This window comes from Anomaloglossus baeobatrachus, chromosome 1 (genome assembly GCF_048569485.1).
Source record: "Anomaloglossus baeobatrachus isolate aAnoBae1 chromosome 1, aAnoBae1.hap1, whole genome shotgun sequence".
In the NCBI taxonomy this organism is placed as follows: Eukaryota; Metazoa; Chordata; class Amphibia; order Anura; family Aromobatidae; genus Anomaloglossus; species Anomaloglossus baeobatrachus.
This window is the reverse complement of record NC_134353.1, coordinates 677,405,136-677,422,029: the sequence shown is the minus strand read 5'-3', so window position 1 is coordinate 677,422,029 and position 16,894 is coordinate 677,405,136. Positions and strand designations below refer to the sequence as shown.

At 44.1% G+C, this 16,894-nt stretch overlaps 1 protein-coding gene across 2 annotated transcripts in view; it reads left to right on the top strand.

Moving 5' to 3' along the window:
• The first annotated feature begins 7,227 nt into the window (after nucleotides 1–7,227).
• TPST2 (tyrosylprotein sulfotransferase 2) overlaps nucleotides 7,228–16,894 on the top strand; it is a 109,122-nt gene continuing 99,455 nt past the window's right edge. For both annotated transcript variants that reach the window (XM_075341736.1, XM_075341735.1), the window contains exon 1: nucleotides 7,228–7,326. The gene's annotated coding sequence lies outside the window, so the exon portion shown is untranslated. The remainder of the gene's footprint in view (nucleotides 7,327–16,894) is intronic.

Here is a 16,894-nt window from a genome sequence, read left to right as displayed (position 1 = left end):
TTGCAACCCAGCGTGATAGCAGGAAGTGCCCGGTTGAGAGGGGCCTCAGCCGAAGGCGTACCTGGCAACCTAGAGCGTGAAGCAAGGGGAGTGGGCAGGTGACGTCACACGGCTTGGGCTACGGAAGTCCTTGCTGGATAAAAGTAGTATAGTCTTTGCCTACGTGTTTCGAAGGCAGAAACGGCCTTCTTACTCAGGGGCCCCTGACAACCGAGCACTTCCAGCTATCACGCTTGCTGCCTACAGCTCTTGGTCTCTAGCTAGCAGAGTAGAGCCTTCGCAGCCTCACGCTACTCACAGAGCGATACCTACTTATCAAGCACGACGGAAGGCAGGTATCCTACAGCCGCCTAGCTTACCACTCATAGCATCCTGCCTTCAGCGTGGAACTGCTACCTACACCTCCTGCAGATTGTGACCTTCGCCTATAACACAGCATAAGGCAAGTGGCTCTGAGCCAAATCTTTTTCTTGATTATATGTTCCCTAATGCAATTTGCACTAGATATAATCTTTATCCACACCACCAACAGATTGATACCTCTGCTTACAGCATGAGAGGGGGCAAGCAACCTATAGCTGTCTAGCTTGCCGCCTATAGCGTCCTGGTTCCAGTCTCCAGCGTATATCTGCTGCATCACCCTGCACCATCTGCATCTTGTGACCTTCACATATAGTACAGCATAAGGCAAGTGGCTCTGAGCCAAATCTATTTTATCACATACTGCTATAGATGCCCTATCCTACTGTAAATTGCACGGATATAACCACCTTATATAAACCCATTTTTTTAATCTTTCAGAAGTGTGTCAGCGCATTGGGCTGCAACATTTCCTGAGGGGCATCCATTCAGTTTGCACCAGGCTCCAAAAAGAGTAGGCAGTCACCTGTGAGCACTATCAAGTGAGATTATTAGGGATTAGCATTTTCTGGATTACATTGACATATTTATTTTATTATTTATTTTATTACTTAGGCGCCAGCACCTACTTGCCTTCTGGTGATCAAGTATACATTCCACTAAACTTGAATACGTAGCCTACATATGGCCAGGTAAGAGTGACAACATATTTTATATTGGTCCCTTTGTCTGTGAAGTACACACCTTTTGATTTTAGGAGTGGTGAGGCTAATCAAATAGTAGCGCAGTAGTACTGATTTAGTCTTTATTTCTTTTTCTTGACAGATCTTGACACGGTCTCTGTCCTCTACCAATGGCTACCCCCCTCATATTCTTATGAAAGAAATAGAATTTTGGTATATGAGAGAACTAGTGGTTTTTATTAAAATATTAAATCATTAAAATAAGAGTATGGGATATAGTACGTTGATTATGGGATATAGTACAGTGACTATGGGATACGGTTGAAACCAGATGTTTTCATACACTATCTATAAATACACATCTGCATGTATTTTTTACTATCTGACATGAAATCAGAATAAACCTTTCCCGTTTTAGGTCAATTAGGATTACCAAAATCTAATATATAAAGCGAATATACAGTCATATGAAAAAGTTTGCGCACCCCTATTAATGTTAACCTTTTTTCTTTATAACAATTTGGGTTTTTGCAACAGCTATTTCAGTTTCATATATCTAATAACTGATGGACTGAGTAATATTTCTGGATTGAAATGAGGTTTATTGTACTAACAGAAAATGTGCAATCTGCATTTCAACTAAATTTGACAGGTGCATAAGTATGGGCACCTCAACATAAAAGTGACATTAATATTTTGTAGATCCTCCTTTTGCAAAAATAACAGCCTCTAGTCGCTTCCTGTAGCTTTTAATGAGTTCCTGGATGAAGGTATATTTGATCATTCCTGTTTACAAAACAATTCCAGTTCAGTTAAGTTTGATGGTCGCCGAGCATGGACAGCACACTTCAAATCATCCCACAGATGTTCAATGATATTCAGGTCTGGGAACATTAACTGTTAAGTTACTGTGAATAACTGTTAAGATGGTGTTGTTAGGCTTCAAGGCTTCTCCCTTTTTCCTCCAAATGTAACGATGGTCATTATGGCCAAATAGTTCAACTTTATTTTCGTCAAACCACAGGACATGTCTTCAAAAATTAAGGTCTTTGCTCCTGTGTGCATTTAGAAACATTAATCTGGCTTTTTTATGTTTCTTTTGGAGTAATGACTTCTTGCACATCTGACCAAAGCACGTTCATCTCTGGTACACAGAACCCGTCTCCTCCCTGAGTGGTATGATGGCTGGACATTTCCATCTTATTTGAACTTGCGTATAATTGTTTGTACAGATGAACGAGGCACCTTCAGATAGCTGGAAATTGCACTTAAGGATGAACCAGATTTGTTCAAGTCCACAATTCTCTTCCTGAGATATTGGTTGATTTCTTTTGACTTTCCCTTGATGTTACACAGAGAAGCAGTGTGTTTCAGGTGTGCATTAAAATACATCCACAGGTGTGTCTCTCATTAGCTCAGATGTTGCCAATAAACCTATCAGAAGCTTCCAAAGACTAAATAAAAAACTGTGGAGGGAAAAGCGCAATAGGATCTTACCAGATAAACACCAATGGGCGAATAAGGAAAGGTACTCACCTTATAGTGTTGTGTCAGTCACAACTCCTATTAAAACGTATGAAGAAATGGCAACAGCCACAGCCCCAGAATACAGTGTAAAAAAAACGAAGAGAGATCGGGTGTACGCCACGCTATTACCAGGGGACAGATGTTGATTTTTCCATTTCTTTATTCTTTTTACAGGTCAGGTCAACGTGTTTCAGAGATCGACTGTCACCTTCATCAGGACGACAAGGAACCATCAAACTGTCTCACATGTCCAGTCTGTAATGGTGTCTGTAAAATGCATATAGCTGCACACTGAAAAGCCAAAAATGTACAAGGTAAAATATGACACTGCATTACTGCAAAAGAGAGACTCACTATAAATATCCAAAAAACTGACCCGCACATCCAACTATTTGGACTACAAACCTCCATGTATGAACAGCTAGGCTCTTGCTATAATGGTTATGAACAGCCAGGTCTTAGGCCGGAGTGCTCAGTCAGTTTTTTTTATATTTATTGTGAGTCTCTTTCTGAATGAGCACTCCGCCCTAAGACCTGGCTGTGTTCATAACCATTATAGCAGGAGCTTAGCTGCCCATACATGGAGGTTTGTAGTCCAAATAGTGGTATTTTGCCCAGACATGGATGTTTTTAACCTAGCTAGTGGCATTTAAGTTAGGTTCCCAGATTACAGAGATATACCACATTTTTCGGACTATAAGACGCACTCCCCCCCCACAAATGTTGGTGGTAAGTGTTGGGGTGCGTCTTATAGTCTGAATGTGGCTGTGGGGAATCAGGGTGCTGCGGTGGAGTGGGCCATTGGTGGCATGAGCAGGCTGTAGCAGCCTGCCTTGGGCCCACTCATTTCATATGCACGCCCATCCTCCCACCTATCATCCCTCAGCGCTGAAGCCGGCGCTGACAGGTGAGTGGGATGATGGGCGGGGGGTGCGCGCATAATTAACTGCCGGCCCGCGTGATCAGCCCTGGCAACTACAGGCTGGAGTGATCATGTGCGGCTGTATTCATTGCCCCCTGCGCATAATCATCAGTCCGGGGTGCAGTGAATTAGTATACTCACCCGTCACCGTTGTCTGCAGCATCGCGATCTCCTCCAGTCTGCCGGCCAGCTGATCTGTGTAGAGAGCGTTGCTCACAGCGATGTAAGCAGGTTTTTTGGAGAATAACTGTGAAGTACGGAGTTAAATTTTCACCTCAAAACATAGTCTATGATGTTCCCTGAGTCAAATGAGGTGTTTGTGCAAAATTTCATAATGGTAAATGCGACAGTGCGCATTCCTTTGGCGGACGGACATACATACACACACACAGACACACACACACACACATACATACAGTATTTAGCTTTATATGTTAGAATTTGGTTCCTAACTGACCTAAAACAGGAAAGGTTTATTCTGATTTCATGTCAGATAGTGAGAAAAACGTGCAGATGTGTCTTTATAGATAATGGATGTAAACATCTGGTTTCAACTGTAGAATAATGACTATGGGATATAGTGTGGTGTTTATGGAATATAGTACAGTGACTATGGGATGCATAGAATAGTGACTATGGGATATATAGTATAGTGACTATGGGATATATAGTATAGTGACTATGGGATATATAGTATAGTGACTATGGGATATATAGTATAGTGACTATGGAATATATAGTATAGTGACTATGGGATATATAGTATAGTGACTATGGGATATATAGTATAGTGACTATGGAATATATAGTATAGTGACTATGGAATATATAGTATAGTGACTATGGGATATATAGTATAGTGACTATGGGATATATAGTATAGTGACTATGGGATATATAGTATAGTGACTATGGGATATATAGTATAGTGACTATGGAATATATAGTATAGTGACTATGGGATATATAGTATAGTGACTATGGGATATAGTATATTGAGAATGGAATGTATAGTATGGTGACTATGGGATGTATAGTATAGTAACTATGGGATATATAGTATAGTGACTATGGAATATATAGTATAGTGACTATGGAATATATAGTATAGTGACTATGGGATATATAGTATAGTGACTATGGGATATATAGTATAGTGACTATGGGATATATAGTATAGTGACTATGGAATATATAGTATAGTGACTATGGGATATATAGTATAGTGACTATGGGATATAGTATATTGAGAATGGAATGTATAGTATGGTGACTATGGGATGTATAGTATAGTAACTATGGGATATATAGTATAGTGACTATGGAATATATAGTATAGTGACTATGGAATATATAGTATAGGGACTATGGGATATATAGTATAGTGACTATGGGATATAGTATATTGAGAATGGAATGTATAGTATGGTGACTATGGAATATATAGTATAGTGACTATGGGATATATAGTATAGTGACTATGGAATATATAGTATAGTGACTATGGAATATATAGTATAGGGACTATGGGATATATAGTATAGTGACTATGGGATATAGTATATTGAGAATGGAATGTATAGTATGGTGACTATGGGATGTATAGTATAGTGACTATGGGAGATAGGTGACTATGGGATATAGTACGGTGACTATGGGATATAGTATTGTCAAGTGACTGTAATATAGTATGGTGACTGGGATGTATAGTGACTATGGGATATAGTATGGTGACTGGGATATAGTATGGTGACTGGGATGTGTAGTGATTATGGGATATAGTATGGTGACTATGGGATATAGTATAGTGACTATGGGATATAGTATGGTGACTTGGATGTGTAGTGACAATGGGATATAGTATGGTGACTGGGATATAGTATGGTGACCGGGATTTAGTACCGTGACTATGGGATATAGTATTGTCAAGTGACTATATAATATAGTATGGTGACTGGGATGTATAGTGACTATGGGATATAGTATGGTGACTGGGATGTATAGTGACTATGGGATATAGTATGGTGACTGGGATGTATAGTGACTATGGGATATAGTATGGTGACTGGCATGTATAGTGACTATGGGATATAGTATAGTGACTATGGGATATAGTATAGTGACTATGGGATATAGTATGGTGACTGGCATGTATAGTGACTATGGGATATAGTATGGTGACTGGCATGTATAGTGACTATGGGATATAGTATAGTGACTATGGGATATAGTATAGTGACTATGGGATATAGTATGGTGACTGGGATATAGTATGGTGACCGGGATATAGTACGGTGACTATGGGATATAGTATTGTCAAGTGACTATATAATATAGTATGGTGACTGGGATGTATAGTGACTATGGGATATAGTATGGTGACTGGGATGTATAGTGACTATGGGATATAGTATGGTGACTGGGATGTATAGTGACTATGGGATATAGTATGGTGACTGGCATGTATAGTGACTATGGGATATAGTATAGTGACTATGGGATATAGTATAGTGACTATGGGATATAGTATGGTGACTGGCATGTATAGTGACTATGGGATATAGTATGGTGACTGGCATGTATAGTGACTATGGGATATAGTATAGTGACTATGGGATATAGTATGGTGACTGGCATGTATAGTGACTATGGGATATAGTATAGTGACTATGGGATATAGTATGGTGACTGGCATGTATAGTGACTATGGGATATAGTATAGTGACTATGGGATATAGTATAGTGACTATGGGATATAGTATGGTGACTGGGATGTATAGTGACTATGGGATATAGTATGGTGACTGGGATATAGTATGGTGACTGGGATATAATATGGTGACTGGGATGTATAGTGACTATGGGATATAGTATGGTGACTGGGATGTATAGTGACTATGGGATATAGTATGGTGACTGGGATATAGTATGGTGACTGGGATATAGTATGGTGACTGGGATGTATAGTGACTATGGGATATAGTATGGTGACTGGGATGTATAGTGACTATGGGATATAGTATGGTGACTGGGATGTATAGTGACTATGGGATATAGTATGGTGACTGGGATGTATAGTGACTATGGGATATAGTATGGTGACTGGGATATAGTATGGTGACTGGGATATAGTATGGTGACTGGGATGTATAGTGACTATGGGATATAGTATGGTGACTGGGATGTATAGTGACTATGGGATATAGTATGGTGACTGGGATGTATAGTGACTATGGGATATAGTATGGTGACTGGGATATAGTATGGTGACTGGGATGTATAGTGACTATGGGATATAGTATGGTGACTGGGATGTATAGTGACTATGGGATATAGTATGGTGACTGGGATGTATAGGGACTATGGGATGCAGTACGGTGACTATTGTCTGTAGTACGGTAACTACGGTAACGGAATGTATAGTGACATTATGGGCTGGATACTATGTCCCAGTCTTGTAGAGGGGCCTGCTGTGGCCGTGCTGTGTCTCCCCACACCTCTTGCACTCCCCTCCATTACACATGTCGGGCTGTGCTCCCCCCGCACTGTGTGCTCACACTCCGGTAATCCTCCCACTGACAGGCCGAGCACCGCCGTATAACGGAGGAGCAGGCGCTGATACCTCCCAGCCTCCGCTATACGGAACCCGTAGCCCGCGGCGCGCGCAGACAGGCCTGGTGGGCGGAGTCTAGCGCGCGTCCTCGTGTGGGCGGGGCCTGTGAGTCTGGCGGGGGAGGGAGTTGGTGCGTGGGTGCGCGCCTCGGCTGCTGAGGGCACTGCTGCTACCAAGAGGTTCCCGTGTAGTGGCAGCTCCATGCGGGGGGCAGCGGAGAGGTGAGTGCGGGTAGTGCTGTGGTGCGGGCAGTGTCAGGCGCCCTGTTTCCTAGCTGCCTCATGCGGCTGTGCGCTGCTGCACCCCGTTACCGGCGGTATACACACACACACACACACAGCATGGAGCCCCGGTAACGGGTGTTATGGCTGTAGTCTGTCAGCTGGCGGCCGGCACCTACACCTCTGGTGAATGGCACTGGCCCACATCCAGGGACCATAAGCCGCTCCGGATGCCTGGAAAGCTGAGTGCTTCGTTGGCTCTGCTCTTCTAGGGATGGCTTATTGGCCGTTTGGGGCTGGTTCAGGTGCGCACATTGTGGTGGCCATCCTCGCACCTCTAGTGGCCCCGGGGCATGTCTGGTCATACAGTGTATACTACAGCATTTATCCTCCTGATTACCTTCATGATCTTCTCAGATTATTTGCTGAAATCCGGGGATTAGTTCTATAGGATTACAGTAGGGTTAATCCACGCGTGAGATCTGCGCTAATCCGGCACCAAAATCTAAGTTTTAGGTGTGGATTATGTGAGATCCCGCCAGCAGCGCTTTCTGTGCGGTGGGGTGGTCGTGTGTTCCCATAACCAGCCGGGCCCATTGGAGGGGACGGGGGCTTAATACGTTATTTCCAATTCTTTCCGCACATTTTCGTAGAGTCACAAATTCTGTCATCTTGTGATTTGTGCAAAAAAACTGTACATTTTTTTTAAAAATTGTCGTCAATTTCACTTTATTGGAAATAGCGGGGCCAGCAGCAGCTATGAATATTTCCTAGAATTTACAGAAGCTTTAATGACAGAAAAAAAGTTTTCTGTTTGAGGCTCATGGGCAGCCCATGGTGGGCCGCAGTTACGGAGAGGTGCCGGTATATGCATGTGGTGCATAGTATCTCCATTGTGCGCCCCATAAGGGCTCATCAGTCTCTGTGCTGTCCGACTATCCGCAGAACAGAAGCCTACAGGCTAGCCACTGACGGATGGCAACCAGAAAAAAGTGCAGCAGCCACAACTCTGATATGCAAGCCAATGGCTGCACAAAAAAGATCTCACATGGACCACCACAAGTGATGAGTGAGCACTGCTATTCTTGGGTGTTCAGTACTAGTGATGAGCGAGGACTACCATGCTCGGGTGCTCAGTACTTGTAAATAATGATTAGTGAGTACTACCATGCTTGGTACTAGTAATGAGCGAGCACTGCCATGCTCAGGTACTCGTAACTAGTGATGAGTGAGCACTGCTATTCTTGGGTGCTCAGTACTAGTGATGAGTAAGCACTACCAAGCTCGGGTGCTCGGTACTTCTACCTAGTGATGAGTGAGCACTGCCATGCTCGGGTTCTCGGTACTAGTGATGAGTGAGCACTACCAAGCTCGGGTACTTGTTACTAGTGATGAGTGAGCACTGCTATCCTCGGGTGCTCAGTACTAGTGATGAGTGAGCACTGGCATGCTCGGGTGCTCGGTACTAGTGATGAGCGAGCACTACCGTGCTCGGTACTTGTACCTAGTAATGAGCGAGCACTACCATGCTCGGTACTTGTACCTAGTGATGAGCGAGCACTACCATGCTCAGGTGCTCGATACTTGTACCTAGTAATGAGCGAGCACTGCCATGTTCGGGTACTCGTAACTAGGGATTTGTGAGCACTGCCATGTTCGGGTGCTAGTGATGTGTGAGCACTGCCATGTTCGGGTGCTCGGTGCTAGTGATGAGCGAGCACTGCCATGCTCAGGTGCTCAGTACTCGTAATTAGTGATGAGCGAGCATTACAATGCTCGGTACTACTGTGTGTTCCTGTATCTTATAATTTTTTTTCCCTGAAAAATTCGATTGGTATTTTTTTTTCTGGGTAGAGCTTATTCTTGGGGAAACATTGTTGGGGGAAAGTTTACCCCCCAAAAAAATGCAGATCCAGTTTCCCAGGAGGATTATACTTGGCAGACTCCGGGCGTCTGTGTCGCTACCAGGTCCTCCTGCGATATTCAGTGGGCGCCCCCAGCAGGTATGCTGCACTCAGTGCTACCCTGCTATAGATGAAAAATTGATGTGTGTTTTTTCCTTTATGAAAAACTATTTTGCGTTATACTTGTCTGAACCCAGCCGAAGACTTTTGTAGGAAGAGCGCCACCCTTAGGGTACGTGCCCATGATCAGGACCCACTGCGTGCTGACCTGCGGGGCCGCGAATCTCCTACGCAGGAGACAGTAGTTGCTCGTTGCTCGTGCCCGTGATCTCGGTTAGGGGCAAAGCGGTCTCTCGTTGTGTTTTCCCTACTGAGAACGCTTGCGACTTTGCAGGAAAGAATTGACATGCTTGTGGCTCGAAAAACCGCACCGCAAGTCAGTTTTTCGTACAAGCACAGTGGATGGGACTTCTAGAAATCCTGTGCACTATACTTGTACTGTACATCGCAGTGTTTTGGATGCAGAGTGTTTTCGTTGCAACACTGATCGTGGGCACGTTGCCTTAGTGAATTCAACCCTAATGTGATACGAGCCTAAGGCTATGTGCGCACGTGTGCGCTCTGCACTGCACCTAAAAGGTGCGCTTCAGAGCGCAGCTGAAAAGCTCCGTTCTGAAGTGCATGGTGCCGGCAGAGAACGTGCGCTCTGCATGCAGCTCCTGCCATAGACAGAGCAGGGGCTGCCGGCAAAGCGCACGGAAGAAGTGACATGTCACTTCTTAGAACGTGTGCTTCGGGCAGCAGCCGAAGCGCAGCGCACTAAGCGCAGCGTAACTGCATGTAATTACGCAACGTGCGCACATAGCCTTAGGGAACTTCTTTAGAGCATTGAAAAGGAAGTGACGCTTCCTTATTTTTCACTTTCTAAGTGTGTTAAAATTCAAGTGAAGCAAGTTGGCATTCTCGTGTGTGTGATAAATGTCCAGTGGTCAGACTGGTCGTTATTTATGTGTAGTGCCTCCGAAGACTCCCCTGAGGATATCCCTGAGCTGTCTTGGCCTGTCAAGTACAAATGCTGACCTTCTCGCCTCTTTCCTTTTTTTTTTTTTTAATATATTTTATTTTTTTAATTTCTAAAATTTGTGTCATTTTGTACAGACATCTTTGAAGTGCTATAAAAGCGCAATGCCTAGAGCAGTGTTCCTCCACTCCAGTCCTCAGGAGCCGCCAACACTGTATGTTTTCAGGATTTCTTATTCCACGGGTGATAATTTACCTGAAATCAAACATCTCTGCAGACTTTCTCATACTTTGCTGTAAGTTTTTAAGGGCTTGTCCAGAACTTTGATATTGCTGGCCTGTCCTGACACCCCTAGCTGTTGGCAAGTCCCATGGTGACTAATGGAAAATCGGGTAGAAAGCCAGAATACTTCATTCATGTATGCAGAGTAGGGGCTGTTCTTCCATTGAAGTGAATAGGAGCTGATCTTCAGTACCCGAGTCGACCACAACTTGGGGTACAGATCTGTGCCATTCCGCTATGCACACTCTTTACTACTTACCTCAATGGGTGTTAAAAATGGCTCATTGTGGGGTGCAGGGTGCCAGTCCTCCTAATAGGCCATCAACATTAAAATCCAAGCAAGCCCTTTTAATATAACCATAGTGTTTGTATAAAAAAAAAAACAGTTCTGTTTCTTGTAAATTAAATGACCTCCAAATATGCCAACCAGGTTTCGAAACATGTTCATGGTGTATCTATTTGTAAGGCCATGTGCACACATTCGGTATTTAAGTTTTTCCCTCAGTATTTCAGTATTTGTGGCCAAAACCAGAAGTGGAACAATCGGAGGAAAAGTATAATAGAAACACAGGCACCACTGCCTTGCGACGTCTTAAACTCTGGCGACCCTGCCGAGTATTTGAAGTAGAATATGCTTTAGGGTACGCTCACACGAGCATATAAATCGGACGAGTGCAACGTGAGAAAATCTTGCATTGCACTCGGCCCCATGTTGGACAATGCTGCAGCTCACATCTGCGAGTTTTTTCTCAGCCCTAAACGGACTGAGGAAAAAATCTCAGCATGCTGCGATTGCCTGTGAGAGCCGTATCACTCGCACCCATTCAAGTGTATGGGTGAGAGAAACATCGGACTGCACTCGGATGTCATCCCAGTGCAGTGCGATATACGCACAGGCTGACAATGGAGGAGATGGGGGAATTACCCCTCCCTCTTCTCTGCAGCACCCGCCCCCTTCTTCACAGCTGTGACCCGATCGCAAGATCGGGTCACAGTCGCGTGACACTCGGCTCACGCTCGCAGCAGAACCTGAGTCGGGGGTCATTAGCATATCGCATCCATTGCTCTCACATCGGATGCCATGTGCTAATATGACTGCAGGCTTAAGAAATTAGTTTATTTTGTATTTTTTTTTCTTATGGGTCTTGTCATTTCATTTTTTCCTTTGCATTTTTCCTCCAGTCTTGGCTGTTGATGCATTTTTGAGGCGTTTTCCTATGGTTTTTACAATTATTTTTATGAAGACATCATGCACATACTCTTACTGGGCTTCTTGCTGTAGTCTAGATAAATACCTGTTTTGTCTGCTGCAGCTCTGCTAGTCCTCTCTGTGATCAGCTTGGGCTACGCAGTCCTCACTCTTCACATGGTCCAGTGGACCTCTGTTGGTGATTGACAGTTTCTACATATACTGTCTATAGACAAACAAGTACAACAAGAAGCCAAAAAGTGACCCATGGTATTTGTTGCTACTTTTGCACTACACTCTAGGGACAGATTCGTTTTAAAGGCAATCTCTCTCCAGGTCTGTTATGTAATCTGAGAGGAGCATCAGGTAGGGCCAGAGATCCCGATTCCAACAATGTATCACTTAGTTTATTGTATGCTGGTAATTGACAGGTCTCTGCCTATGTACACTTATGGCAGTGACCTGTCAATCAACTGGAGGGGGGAGAAGCTGGTCAAGGCTAGTCTCTTCTCCCCAGCCAGCTCTTAATAATGTGTTTTAATCTAATAACAGGTTCCCTTTAAAATTGAACAAGGCTGAGCTTTCTTTCCAATGACATCTGCCCTTAGCGGTAAGTCAGGATATCCATGTGCAGGTTAGGTTAGTGGCCTAAATTGGCGGGCTCGTTTTATCATAAAATGGCCATCTTACTGTAATGTTCTCATGTGATAAATATTCAGGGTGGAATCAGCAATGGTAATTTGTAAGAGTATTGAATAATGCAATCATGAAACTGCCATAGACAAAGATATGCAGAAATATATACTCGTGGCCAAAATGTTGCCACCCTTGAAATTGCTCCAGAAAATGAAATATTTCTCTCAGAAAATTATTGCAGTTACACATTTTTTGTTATGCACATGTATTTGGATTGTATTGGAACACAACAAAAAAAACACAGGAAAAATAAAAGGCAAATTGAACATTCTGTATTTTTAGTTTTATAAGATGCACCGGATTATAAAAATACACCCCAAATTCAGAGCAAGGAAAGGTGAAAAAATGGAGTCTGACTTGTAATCCGGTGGTGTCTTTATGAAGGGGGCAGTAGCGGTGGTGGAGGAGGCTGTGATGGGGCTCCAGCGGAGGCTGGAGTTGCGGCAGAGACTGGGGCTCGAGCTGCGGCGGAGGCTGGTGCTGCCATGCTGGGGCAGCTGTGCTTGGGCTCGGGCTGTGGCTGCTGCTTCGGCGGAGGCTGGTGCTGCCATGCTGGGGCAGCTGAGCTTGGGCTCGGGCTGTGGCGGCTACTGCTGGGACTCGGGCTGCGGAGAAGGCTGGTGCTGCCATGCTGGGGCAGCTGTTCTGCGGCTTGGGCTGTGGCCGTTGAGGGTTTCAAAGAAATAGCGCCCGAAGTTAACACAGCTCAAGGCTCAATGGCAAGCCAAGATGTCACCCTCGCAAGCGCCACCTCCTGGCGCCATTTTCCTAAAGTCCGCCAGAGGCGGCGCCTGTGCAGATGAGAGCTTGAGCCGAGAGCTGCAACTGTGCATGCGCCAATTCCGGGCTGCAATATTTGAAATCCTCACCGCCTGACCTGCAGCGCTAGTAAAGCCGCCGGAGACCATGCGCAGACTCCGCATAGCAGCTGCTGACACTGCATAGCTGCACCAGCCTCCGCAGACCCCCTCACCAGCCCAGCCACCGCAACCCCTGCACAGCCACTGCAGCATTTCCCCGGCCTCTTGCGACCCCCTCTCCACCACCCCGGTAAGCTACATTCAGATTATAAGACACACCCCTCACTTTCCTCTCAAATCTTATAATCCGAAAAATACGGTAGTTTCACACAAAACTTCAAAAATGAGCTGGACAAAATTGTTGGCACCCCCAACCTCATTTTTTTTCAAATATTCTATAGCAGTAATGCAGTGCCAGAATTCCCTCATACAGCTATGAGTAAGGACATGTCCGAAACGTGTAAGCGATTCTTAACAACCCCGAGGGGTATAAAACGGCCCCCCTTTTTTGTTTATTGATATCTTAATTTTAAAGAATATGAAATAAAGATTTTTATATTACCGGACGTGCTGCTGGAAAACCTCTTTTTGCAGTGGGGGAAAAAAAGTATTTAGTCAGCCACCAATTGTACCGTAATTGACATCATAGGTAGACCTCAACTATGACAGACAAAATGAGAAAACAAAATCAGAATATCACCTTGTCTGATTTGGCAAGATTTTTTTTTTGCAAATTATGGTGGAAAATAAGTATTTGGTCAATAACAAAAGTTCCTCTCAATATTTTGATATATACCCTTCGTTGGCAATGACAGAAGTCAAACATTTTCTGTAGGTTTTCACAAGGTTGGCACACACTATTGGTGGTAGGTTGGCCCTTTCCTCCATGCAGATCTCCTCTAGAGCAGTGATGTTTTGGGCCTGTCATTGGGCAACACAAACTTTCAACTCCCTCCAAAGGTTTTTTATGGGGATGAGATCTGGAGACTGGCTAGGCCACTCCAGGACCCTTATATGCTTCTTATGAAGCCACTCCTTTGTTGCCCTGGCAGTGTGCTTGGGATCATTATCATACTGAAAGACCCAGCCACGTTTCATATTCCATGCACTTGCTGATGGAAGGAGGTTTGCACTCTAAATCTAACGATACATGCCCCCATTAATTCTTTTATGTACACGGATCAGTTGTCCTGGTCCCTTTGCAGAGAAAAAGCCCCAAAGCATGATGTTGCCATCCCCATGCTTCACAGTAGGTATGGTGTTCTTTGGATGCAACTCAGCATTCTCTCTCCTCCAAACACGACTAGTTGTGTTTCTACCAAACAGTTCTACTTTGGTTTCATCAGACGATATGACATTCTCCCAATACTCTTCTGGACAATCCAAATGCTCTCTAGCAAACTTCAGACGGGCCAGGACATGTACTGGCTTAAGCAGGGAACACGTCTGGCACTGCAGGATCTGAGTCCCTGACAGCGTAGTGTATTACTGATGGTAGCCTTTGTTACGGTGGTCCAAGCTCTATGCAGGTTATTCAGTAGGTCCCCCTGTATGGTTCTGGGATTTTTGCTTACCATTCTTGTGATCATTTTGACCCCTCAGGGTGAGATCTTGCGTGGAGCCCCAGATCAATGGAGACTATCAGTGGTCTTGTATGTCTTACATTTTATTATTGTTCCCGCAGTTGATTTCCTCACACCAAGCTGCTTGCCTATTACAGATTCAGTCTTCCCAGCCTGGTGCAGGGCTACAATTTTGTTTCTAGTGTCCTTCGACAGCTCTTTGGTCTATTCCATCGTGGAATTTGGAGCGTGACTGTTTTTAAGGTTGTGGGCAGGTGTTCTTTTTGCCATTACTAGAGGAAATGAGTGGAGAACAGAGGAGTCTCTTTAAGAAGTTACAGGTTTCTGAGAGCCAGAAATCGTGCATGTTTTTAGATGACTAAATACTTATTTTCCACAATAATTTGCCAAAATAAAATCTTGCTAAATCAGACAAGGTGATTTTCTGGATTTGTTTTCTCATTTTGACTCGTAGTTGTGGTCTACCTGTGATGTCAATTACAGGCCTCTCATCTTTGTAAGTGAGAGAACTTGCACAATTGGTGGCTGACTAAATACTTTTTTTTTTTTTTTTCTCCCCCACTGTATTTTAGCTTGTTAGAGTGCTGCTGTTTACATTTTGTAATTATATACCACACAGTCAATGCACTCAGTGCCAGAGGCAGCAAAATAACCCCAAAACATTTTTGAAACTCCACCATCTTTGACTGTAGTTATTGCATTCTTTTATTTGTAGGCCTCATTCTGTTTTTGGTAATCAGTAGAATGCTGTGCTTTACCAAAAAGCTCTATCTTAGCCTTCTGTCCACAAGACTCTGCAACCTTTCATCAATTTTTCTTTGCCATCCATGTCCAATGAGGTTAGCTACAGTACCATGGGTTGTAAGCTCCATGATCATGTTGTGCACCATGAACAGAGGAACATCAAGAGCTCCGGAGATTATTTTTCAACAATTTTGGTACTCAAGTGCTTAGACAGTTCTCTTTTCTTTCTGTTCTCAATGCTTAGTGCTGCATTTACTGACACACAATACAAACATTGAGTCAACGTCTCCCCTTTTTATCTGGTTTCGAATGTGATTTTCATATTGCCCACACCTGTTACTTGCCACAAGTGCGTTTGAATAAGTGCCATATGTTTGGAAAAAAAGTTGTTTGCTAGTGATGAGCGAGCGTGCTCGTTAGTCGATCGAGCATTGGGGTGCTTAGCTACTTGTGGAGCTCGGCTGAGTATCTTCGGTGCTCGAATGTTATGTCCATGAAACAACGACCACAACACACAGACTTGCTTCACTGCATGATGTGTGCTGGCACCACAAAGAGAGCCATTCTCAGTCTCTGGATGGCTTTCCTGGTGATAAAACAAATGTTCTCAGACGTAGTGGGACCAAAAAAACAAAACCCAGCCCTCCTGTTGGAAATGCTCTGTTTATGGCTGGCTCTGTGGGCATAGACCTGAACAGGTCAATCATTGACTTCCCATAATGTTCATTACTCACGTCGAGCTCGTCCGACTGTCTGACCAGTTAAAATCGAGTAACGAGCTTTTCAGCATTTTAGTGCTCACCCATCACTATTGTTAACCCACAATTTTGGAAAGGTGCTAACAATTTTTTTTTTCCAGCTCCTGGTTGGGGTTTTGGGTGAAATTATGTTTCATTTGCTTTTTTTCTGTTGTTTTTTTTTTTTTTTTGTGTTGTTCCACTAAACACAAAAGAAATAAACGTGTATAAAAAAACATGCAATTGCAATAATTTTCTGGGAGAAATACTTCATTTCGGCCTTGACTGTAAGTAGTAGGCCGGGGCCACACTGGGACTAATGCGATGACCTCGCATGACACTTGGCTCACGCTGGCAGTACAACAGAGCCAAGTGTCATGCGTGTGTCCCTGCGGCTGAGGTACGATCATGCGAGCGGACCTCAGCTGCAGGGGGAGGGTTGGCTCTGTGGAGGGGAGTAGGGATTTATCTCCCTCTCTCCTCCGTAGCAGACTATTTCCATTCTCGCCCTGCACTCGCGAGTGCAGTGCAATTTTTCTCTCGCCCCATAGACTTGAATGGGTGCGAGAGAAAACAGGATCGCTTTACAGTCGCAGCATGCTGCAATTGCTT